The sequence below is a fragment of the Palaemon carinicauda genome, chromosome 9 (assembly GCF_036898095.1).
Source record: "Palaemon carinicauda isolate YSFRI2023 chromosome 9, ASM3689809v2, whole genome shotgun sequence".
NCBI classification, from domain to species: Eukaryota; Metazoa; Arthropoda; class Malacostraca; order Decapoda; family Palaemonidae; genus Palaemon; species Palaemon carinicauda.
The window spans coordinates 53,041,037-53,051,036 of NC_090733.1; positions in this window are offsets into that span (position 1 = coordinate 53,041,037).

Below are 10,000 nucleotides of genomic sequence, written 5' to 3' on the forward strand. Positions count from 1 at the left end.
GCGAAGAGATCGATCTGAAGTTCCGGGACTTGGCGAGAGATGAAGGAGAATGATCTTGCGTCTAGAGACCATTCCGACTCTATCGGGCTTGTCCGAGATAGAGCGTCCGCCGTCACGTTGCGGAATCCTTGTAGGTGAACTGCAGATAGGTGCCACTTCTTCCTCTCTGCCAGACGGAAGACTGTTAGAAGCACCTGATTTATCTGGGGCGATCTTGATCCTTGGCGATTGAGACATCGAACTACCACCGAGTTGTCTAGGGTTAGACGAATATGGATCGAGGGAGGCGGGGAGAGTTTCTTCAGTGTTAGAAGGACCGCCATGGCCTCCAAGATGTTGATGTGAAACGTCTTGAATAGTGGAGACCATGTGCCTTGAGCCTGTTTTTGGTGGGAGTGACCTCCCCAACCCTCCAGCGAAGCGTCCGTGTGGATGTTGAGTGATGGAGGTGGGTGTTGAAGAGGGATGGACCTTTTCAGGGCCGTCGCTTCCGACCACGGCTTGAGGAGAAGTCGAAGTCTGTTTGGGAGCCGTCTCTTGAGGTCTCTTCGAGCGATGGATGCAGAACGTCTCCAGACTCCCGCGGCATCCTTTAGCTGTGCACGAAGCACTGGGTTTGTCACTGGGGTGAACTGTAGAGAGCCTAGAACTCGTTCCTGCTGGCGTCTTGAGATCCGTTTGGATTTCAGTAGTCGCTTGACAGACCCTGCTATTTCCTTCCTTTTCTTCTGGGGGTTGGAAAGGCGGTGTGACTGAAGGTTCCACTGGATTCCTAACCATTGGAACTTCTGAGCTGGAGAGAGGCGAGATTTCTTCGCGTTTATCTTGAATCCCAGGTGTTCTAGGTACTGGGTGACTTTGCTGCAGGATTTTAAGCAATCCTCGGGCGATGGAGCCCAGACTAGCCAATCGTCGAGGTAGGCCATCACCTGGACGTCTCGGAGGCGGAGCTGTTGTACTATGGCGTCCGCCAGCTTTGTGAAGATCCGAGGGGCCACGTTGAGGCCAAAGGGCATGGCCCTGAAGGCGTAGCTTTTCCTTTGGAGTCGAAATCCTAGGTAGGAAGAAGCGTGATGGTTCATTAGAACGTGCCAGTAGGCATCCGCCAGGTCTATGGAGACCGTGTAAGAACCTCGAGGCAGAAGGGTCCTTATCTGTTGAAGAGTCAGCATCTTGAACTTGTCGTTCGCTATGAACTTGTTGAGGGGGGATAAGTCCAGAATGACTCTGAGTTTGTCGGAGTCTTTCTTGGGGACGCAAAACAGTCTCCCTTGGAACATGGTGGACTTTACTCTCCTTATCACCTTCTTGTTCAAGAGGTCTAGAACATATTCTTCCAGAAGGGGGGTTGATCGTTGGAAGAATTGCTGGAAGGTTGGGGGTGGTTGAGTCCAACTCCAGCCTAGACCTTTCCTAACGATGCTGTGTGCCCAGGGATCGAAGGTCCAACGATCCTGGAATTGGCGGAGTCTTCCTCCCACCGGAAGCACTTCATTGCTTCTGGTGTCCCGAGGGCTTACTGCCTCGGCCGCTAGCTCCCTTTCCTCCTCTGCCTCTGGAGGGACGACGAGATGCGTCTCTGCTTGCACCCCTGTTTGAGCCTCTACCTTTAGGACGAAAGGTAGTTGTCTGTTGTTCAAAGGCAGGGGTGAAAACCGGTGACTGGGACAAAACCGGTTGGGTGACCAACTGAAAGGTCTGTTGTGGCAGAGCAGCCACTTGGGGAGTAGCGGGTCCCGGAAACTGCCGTCTCTGTTGACGTTGCTGGGGTTTTGCTTGGAGGATTTCCTCTTAGGTTGAGGGCCATCTTCCTGAGAGGATTTCCTCTTTTTTGACATGCCCCACTTGTTGAGAAGGTTCCTATTCTCAGTGGCAGCCTTGTCAGTGATCTCTTTCACAAGATCGGAGGGAAAGAGGTGTTTACCCCAGATGTTGGAGGAAATCAGCCTCCGGGGTTCGTGTCTCACAGTGGCACTTGAAAACACGAATTCTCGACAGGCTCTCCGAGCCTTCATGAAGTTGTACAAGTCCTTTACCAGAGTCGCCATGTGTGATTTGGCGAGTACCATGTAGTGGTCGGGGACTCTGGTGTCACCAGCCATGACGTCAAGTTGTACTTGGAGGGACATGGATGCTGCGAGCCTTTCCTTCGTGTCTTGTTCCCGACGAAGAAGATGGTCATTGAGTTTCGGGAGGTCCTCGTTAAACTGACGTCCAGCTACGTCAGGATCTAACTTTCCCACCACGAAGGTATGCTGGATATCCTTCCAGTGTCGAACGTCAGGGGGAGTCACCATGGAGAAGGGTCTGCACTCCTCCAGTGCAGGACAGGGTTTCCCTTCTTCCACTGCCTTGTGGCACGCAGCGAAGGCCTTTTCCGTGAAGGGAAGGACTGCGTCGTCGGGTGCGACGTAAGTAGGGTGCTTCTTGCTCAGGGCTGGAAGCTTAGAGCAGGTAAAACCCCTACTTTTGAACGCGTTGGCTAGCATAGCCTAAGCCTTCGGGAGATCGAACACTATCACCTCCTTGAGTTCGGTCTCTTCTTTAGAGGCAGGTTCAGAACAAAGCCGGACGTAACAGTCCGGGTAAGCCTCAAAGCTCGGGAAGAACTCCATTCCTTCCAGGGGAATCATGCCGATCTTATCGCTGATAAAGATCCTGCCGGTCGCGATAACCATATGCTCAACATACCTCCAGGGGTTGGCATGTGAGCATGCAGGGAGGTCCTTAACCGAGATCCTCTTCGGTTCTTTGGACCCTCCCATGGACCTGATGAACTCGTGTGTCACTTGAAGCTTCTGTTCCATAAGGGCTTCTATCATACGGAACATCTCCTGGGCGGATGGGATGGGATCCGGGGTAGCGTAGGTAGACGGGAGAGACACTTCCGTCGGTGTAGGAGTAGGGGCGGGGATGGAAGGCGGAGCGACCTCCTGCTCCGACTCGGTGTAATCCACCTGGTCCTCTTCATCTTCCGCGCCTTGGGCCATGAGGGTCCTCTCCGTGTCCTCCGAAATATCCGACATACGTTCATCGTTTTCGGCATCCAGGCGACACTCGTGCATGGACTGGTCCATGACGACATCGGGTTCCACCGTGATCTGGACGGGGGGGATCTGATCTTTGGGGACCACAGAATCTGGGGAAGCCTTTGGGAACAATAAGGCCCTCATATCTTTATTGGCAAGGTACGGTCCAGAGGCGTTCTTCTGGAAGTCACACACCCACTTGCGTAGTTTATCTCGAGAAGCGTCCCTAATCCCCGCTGAGGGAGGGTTATTAAACGCATCGACCAGGCGATCCTGGCAGACCGTACAGTTCTGCGGGTCCCAGAACTTCAGATCCCCTTTCTTGTTGGCACAAGGGGCGTGGGTCCTACACGCCGTGTGTCCATAGAAGTGTGGGCGCTTCACTGCACAGAAGCTGTGGTCACACTTCATTTGCTCCTCCTGTAAGAGAAAGAGAACATGAGTATGGGGGAGTCATAAGAATGACTCTTAAACTAAAATTAAATATTAATTAATTAATTTTAACTTGACATTAGGTGTGATGCACAGAGGATGGGCTGAGAAAGATACATACTCCGTGTAACTCGCCCAGCTGGTTACCGTGACCTTCACCCATAGACAATCTGCTGTGAACGAAGACACAGGATAGAATACAGAATGGAATGCCCGTAGGGCAGTGTGAATTCTATTGGAAATTGTCAAGGGTATACGGCTAGGACTGAGACCACTCAGACACTAGAATTAGGAACTAGAAGATCCCATAGGGTAATGGTTTCCGGCAACCAGCCGTGCTAAGATACACACAGCATGCTGGAAATCTGTGATATGCAAGAAGACAGCATGGTTACTAATAGAACGGTAAGATAATACCAATCCATTTACGTAACCAAGTCATCTGGTTGCGATGTAGGGCTATCAACATCAGATGATAGCTAGTAGAAGGGGGTGCAAGTCGTCTTGACGCCTCCGGAAGGTTCCGGCAGATTGCCGGCACGCCGGAGGCCGCTCCAGCAAAGTTTCTGGCATTAAGGAAGACAACATTTAGAAGTCAAGAGTAATACCAAGGTGGCGGCCGCCGGCACAGCGGCGGCACGCCGGCAGGGAGCGGCGGTTCAGGCAGCCGGAGGTAGCCGGCTTGGTGACAGGGGCAACGATGGTTATAGCAGAATTGGAGTGCCGGCAGTGGGTGCCGGCACTCCGAGGGCCGGCCGGTGGACGGACGACTGAGGCTATGAGGAAGGAGGGAAGGCCATCGGCTAGCGCCGGCGGCAGGCGGAAATCCCCCGGAACGCGGGGGACTGGCGGCACAGAGGGTAGGGGTAAGTCAGCAAGGTAGGATATGGTTATCACCGACAGTAGAGGCGGCAAGGGACCGGCACCCGGATAGAGAAAGAGACAGAAGGGGGGATGTAAGGGTACGGTCACGGACCTCAGGACATCCCACCTGAGTGAGTGTACCTATGATAGGGGCTAGCCCTATCACCCAGAAGCCGGGGCTGCAGAGGGCCGGGGGCTAAGGGAGCCCAAGGGAGGGCGGGTAACACTCAAAAGGGGGGGGGAGAACCCCTATAGACAGAACGCATCTAGTGGCTAACCTCATAGGACACTATGGAGGGTATATGTACCAGAGCGGACTGTATACAGGAGCTTAAGGTAGCCCTACAACTCCACCCTAGGGAGGAGTTGTAGGACAGGGGACAGATGGGTAAAGACTAACCTAAGCATAGGCTAGGCCATACAAGAGATAGGTGGGGAGGAGAGAAGAGAAGAGTCTTCTGCGGAGGGGAGTCTGTACCAGAGCGGCCACCAAGGAAGGGAGGACACTCCCTAGCCTAAGGTAAGGCAGCCTGACTGAAAACGGTGCATGGGTATCGTTTCAGCAAGGAACAGAACTAACCTCTCCGAAACCTAACCTAGAGCAGGGATGTCACACCCTGAACTAGGAAGGACAGAAGACGTATCGCTATTGCAGGAAAGGTCGGAGACCTAGCCCCAGCAATATAGGAAGGACTAGCCGTTCCTCATCCTCGGACGCAACCCTAAGGGGGATCATTCCCTTAGGGGGGACAGAGAAGTGATATAGTACTCTGAGAAGAACTTGACTCCCTTACATGGTAGGGGGGAGCAAGACTACACAGAGGGGGAGCCCTAAGGCAGGGGGTGAAGGAAGCATATAGGGGTCCTACTGGTAGGTTAGGTTAGAAAGATACACTATCTAACCTGTCCCCTATATGGTCCCTGAAGGCGAAAAACACTTGCATTACAGTCAATAGTATTGTAAAATAATGCCACTATCTTTATAAGTAACCTAGGATCACTGATAAAATCATGCATGAACACTGATATAGGCGCTCTGGCCTAGGGGCTATACTAGCCAACTGGTATGGGGTCAGGTGATGACCGATAAACGAGCGTCAAAACACGATATAAAAGTTCCTAGCTATGAAGACTAAATAACTAATAGTATCGATTAGTTAATGAGACCGGGAAAGCTGTTGAGGCTAACTAAATAAGGCATGCGAAATCAACAGCGACGCCATAAAATGGCCGGTCTGGTGGAGGCACAGCTCTGCCACAAAACATCAAATATCTTGAAAAGTAAAATTTACTTTATGGTCAGAGCTTATTTAAACAATACTGGAACCTTTTACTCAACTTTCCAGAAGAAGGCGAGGCCGAAGGTAGCGACATGACGAAGATGCAGGTTGATGAAAATGCGTAAGGGAAAATCCGTCTTAGCAAGGCAAGCTACTAGAAGAAGGATGGGGACGGACGTGACGTCATTTACCAATGGCGCCCGTTTGTTTACGTCTCGAGTACCAAAAGTAGCCACGAACGAGATTAGCTGTGGAACGGCTCCCCAGCTATCCTCCGCCCCTACACACCGAAGTGTTAACTCTGTTTGGGGTGTAGATAGCTATGTGGCGCATTAATACATGCGTCCCCTGTTGATATACGATGTCTTAAAGGGGAAACCTTTAGGATACTCGCTCCAGAAGTTAGAATTCTGTGATAACCTGTGGTTAAATTCTCTGGGAATATTTAGTAGTGATATACCCAAGGAAGCTACCAAAAAGGAACCTTCCATCAGGACGCCATGGCTTGAGCCCAAATATATATGTATATATATATATATATATATATATATATATATATATATATATATATATATATATATATATATATATACATATATATATATATATATATATATATATATATATATACAAATATATATATTCATATATATAAATATAGATATATATATATATATATATATATATATATATATATACAAATATAGGGATATATATATATATATATATATATATATATATATATATATATATATATATATATATATATATATATATATATATATATACATATATATATATATATATATATATATATATATATATATGAAATTATATATATATATATATATATATATATATATATATATATATATATATATCTGTATATATATATATATATATATATATATATATATAAATATATATACATATATAATTAATATTATATATATATATATATGTGTGTGTGTGTGTGTGTATGTGTGTGTGTGTGTGTGTGTGGTCGAAATCGTTATAGGCTATCTCGTTCCAGAGAAAGTGATGATTCAACAACAGTAAGAGAAAAGTGGGATACGGATATGAAAGCAAACACGAGAATACAAAAGTTTGTCAAAGGAAATATAGAGTATGTTGCTCATCCAGTAGTTATATATATATATATATATATATATATATATATATATATATATATATATATATATATATATATATATATATAATAATAATAATAATAATAATAATAATAATAATAAAATAAAAATTTTGGAAACTCTGAAGAAAGCCAGAAGCACCAAATTGACGAAAAAAGATTTGTATCAGGGGACAAACAGAAGTTTGTTTTAAAGGTTGAAAATGGAAATACTATTAACAAAAGAGATGGATGGATGTATAAAAATTGTAGAAGATTTCTATACAAAGCTATATAATAGTGATATAAAGAATAACTTTGGCAATAGAAATAATGAAACAACTGATCCGATACCAGAATAAACAGTAGGAGATATAAAGAAAGCATTAAAAGGCATGAAAATAGGCAAAACAACTGAGAGGATTGCATAACAATTGATTTATGATAGATGGAGGAGATATTATATTATTAAAAATCACTGAAATTTGTACAAAATCCCTGTAATAATGTTATATACCTACAGCCTGGAAAAGCTTTATCATTATCTTAATTCATGAAAAGGGAGACAAATAGCAATTGAAAAGTACTACCCAATAAAGTTCATGTTAGGCCAAATAGATGAGACGCTAGACTTTAACCAATAAGTTTACTCCCTAATACAAAATATATTTACAATGTTCATATAAGGACAAATAGAAACACAGGTAAACTTTAATCGAACTAACAGACCATGTAGGCCTTAAAAGTGTGCATTCACCCACTGACCACATACATGTAATAAAAAGCTAATGCAGAAAAAACTAACAGTGTATGACAAACCACTATGTATGGCATTTATAGACTATGAGAGATCTTTTGATTCTATCAAAACATCAGCAATAATAGAAGCACTTCAAAAATAAGAAATATATTAAACGAATGCTAGCACACTTGACAGTATCTATAAAAGAAGAACAACACTCTTAAAACTACATCAAGTTAGTAAAAAAATTCTAATTTAGAATTGAGTTACAGAGGGAGTCCCCATGCCTCATAAATTATTCACAACATGCATAAGAGAAGTAGAAATTAACATTAATGGGGGAATGCTTTAACAGGCTAATATTTGCAAATGACATAGTTCTGTTTAGGGAATCATTGGATGAATTACAAAAGATTATAGATGACTTGCATAGATAAAGCAAAAATTTAAATGTTATTGACGAATCTCTAGAGATTGTCCATAAATATATATACCTAGGATAAACAGTAAGTGCTTCCCCGTGATATGAGACTAGAATTAAAAGAATAAGCATAAGATGGAGAGGTTTGTTAAACAAAATGAGATTATGAAAAGTAAAATGTCACTTTCTCTACGATGAAGAGTATTAATCAGATGGTCCTACCAGTATTAACTTTTAGATCTGAAACGTGGAACCTTACTAAAGCCTTAGATCATAAGCTAGCTACAACTCAAAGAGTTGTGTAAAGAATATTGATGGGATTAACAGTAAGAGACAAAAAAAAAGACAAAAGAGGAAACTAAAGTAGAGGATATGTAAGAAAAAGAAATAGACATGGGTAGGACATATAATGAGAATGTCAGATAATAGGTGGGCATTAAAAATAAGAGAATAGGTAGTAGATTGGCCCTGGCATCAGCCACCCATTCAGATACTACCGCCAGGCAGTACTACATTGGATCCCTGTCTCTGGCTACAGTTCATTTCCTTTTCCCTTCAAATCTTTCAACCAGTTACCCTTCTACAAAATACCTAATGTCATTCGTCGATCACCTTTTCTATAACACAATGATAAGCCCCCCCCCCCCCCCCCCCCCGAAAAAAAAAATGATACATGTTCGATTTTTTAAATATAGGCCTAGTTTAAGTACTTACTGCACAAACACACACATACACACACACATACACACAAACACACACACATGCTCACACACACACAAACACACACATGTAGTATAAGGTATGATATTAATTACACAGACATATCTCAACTCATATCATACACTTAAAGTACCTATCATTTAATATTTGTATTCTTATTCTTCTTAGCTTTAACCTATTTCTATATGGGGCCGCCGTTATGAATGATTCGTCTCCATCGATATCTATTGGTGCTTTGTCCTCGTCAATACCTTTCTATTACAAATCATCTTCACAATCTTTCTTGGTCTTCCTCTCTTCCTTTTAACCCCAACTTCCATCTCCATTGTATGACTTACAACAAGATGCTCATCTGTCCTCCTGTATTATATTTATAACTTAGTATATACTATTTTCTTACGCCCGAGCTATTCAGTTCGGTAGCTATTGTAATGTTACCCTAATTGTGCTTATTGTAAAAAATATCTGTATGTACAGTACAGTATGCATGAACATGTGTTGCTGTATTTTCGTTTTATCTATAACAGAATTAAGAATTAAGTATATCATGCTGTCAACAACAATTCACGAAATATACGATACATTAATTTAACAAAGTAAAAAAGCCAATAGCGATTCGGTCAGAATAGTTACACGGTAGAACCTGCACAATAGTGAATTGCTTAGAGATGTAAAGAAAGTTGTCAGAGATGCCTTATGTCTTCCCTCATATTTACTCCATTATTCATAATATTTTCTCTTTTTGCTACTACTACTACTACTACTACTACTACTACTACTACTACTACTACTACTACTACTACTACTACTATTTTATGATGAATCTACTGTTTATAATTGTTTTGTCATCTTTCTTATAGTTCCAGTCAGAAAAACTTTTTCCAATAAGAAATTCAGTACTTCCTGTAGGAAAACTCAAATATTTTTCGAAAATGTCATTTATTTTGGGGGCTAATAATTAGTTAGTAACATATACCCTACCAGAGCTTACCCAGGTAGGAACCAAGGGTATAGTGTTTGGAAAATATACTGGAAAAACATGAATAATTGTAAAACAAACCTTTTCTTGTCTATACATTATTTCTGGGACGCATGATAAATCCATGGAAATTTACCAAAATTATCTGCATCTTATAATACGTAATATCTTTTTGTTTATTTGATTGTTGTCATTCTGGGCTGCTTTGTAAAAGGTTTTACCCGGTTTCGCATTACCCACGCCCCCACTTTTTTCGACCAATAAGATTACTTGTATTTGTATATTCCTACATAGTCCTTCCCCTACTTACAAATACAATCTCATACTAATAATTCCTATTTTGGGCTTGATATTAACATATTACTTCAGTGTTTACGTCTTCACTCATTCTACCCTATATATAT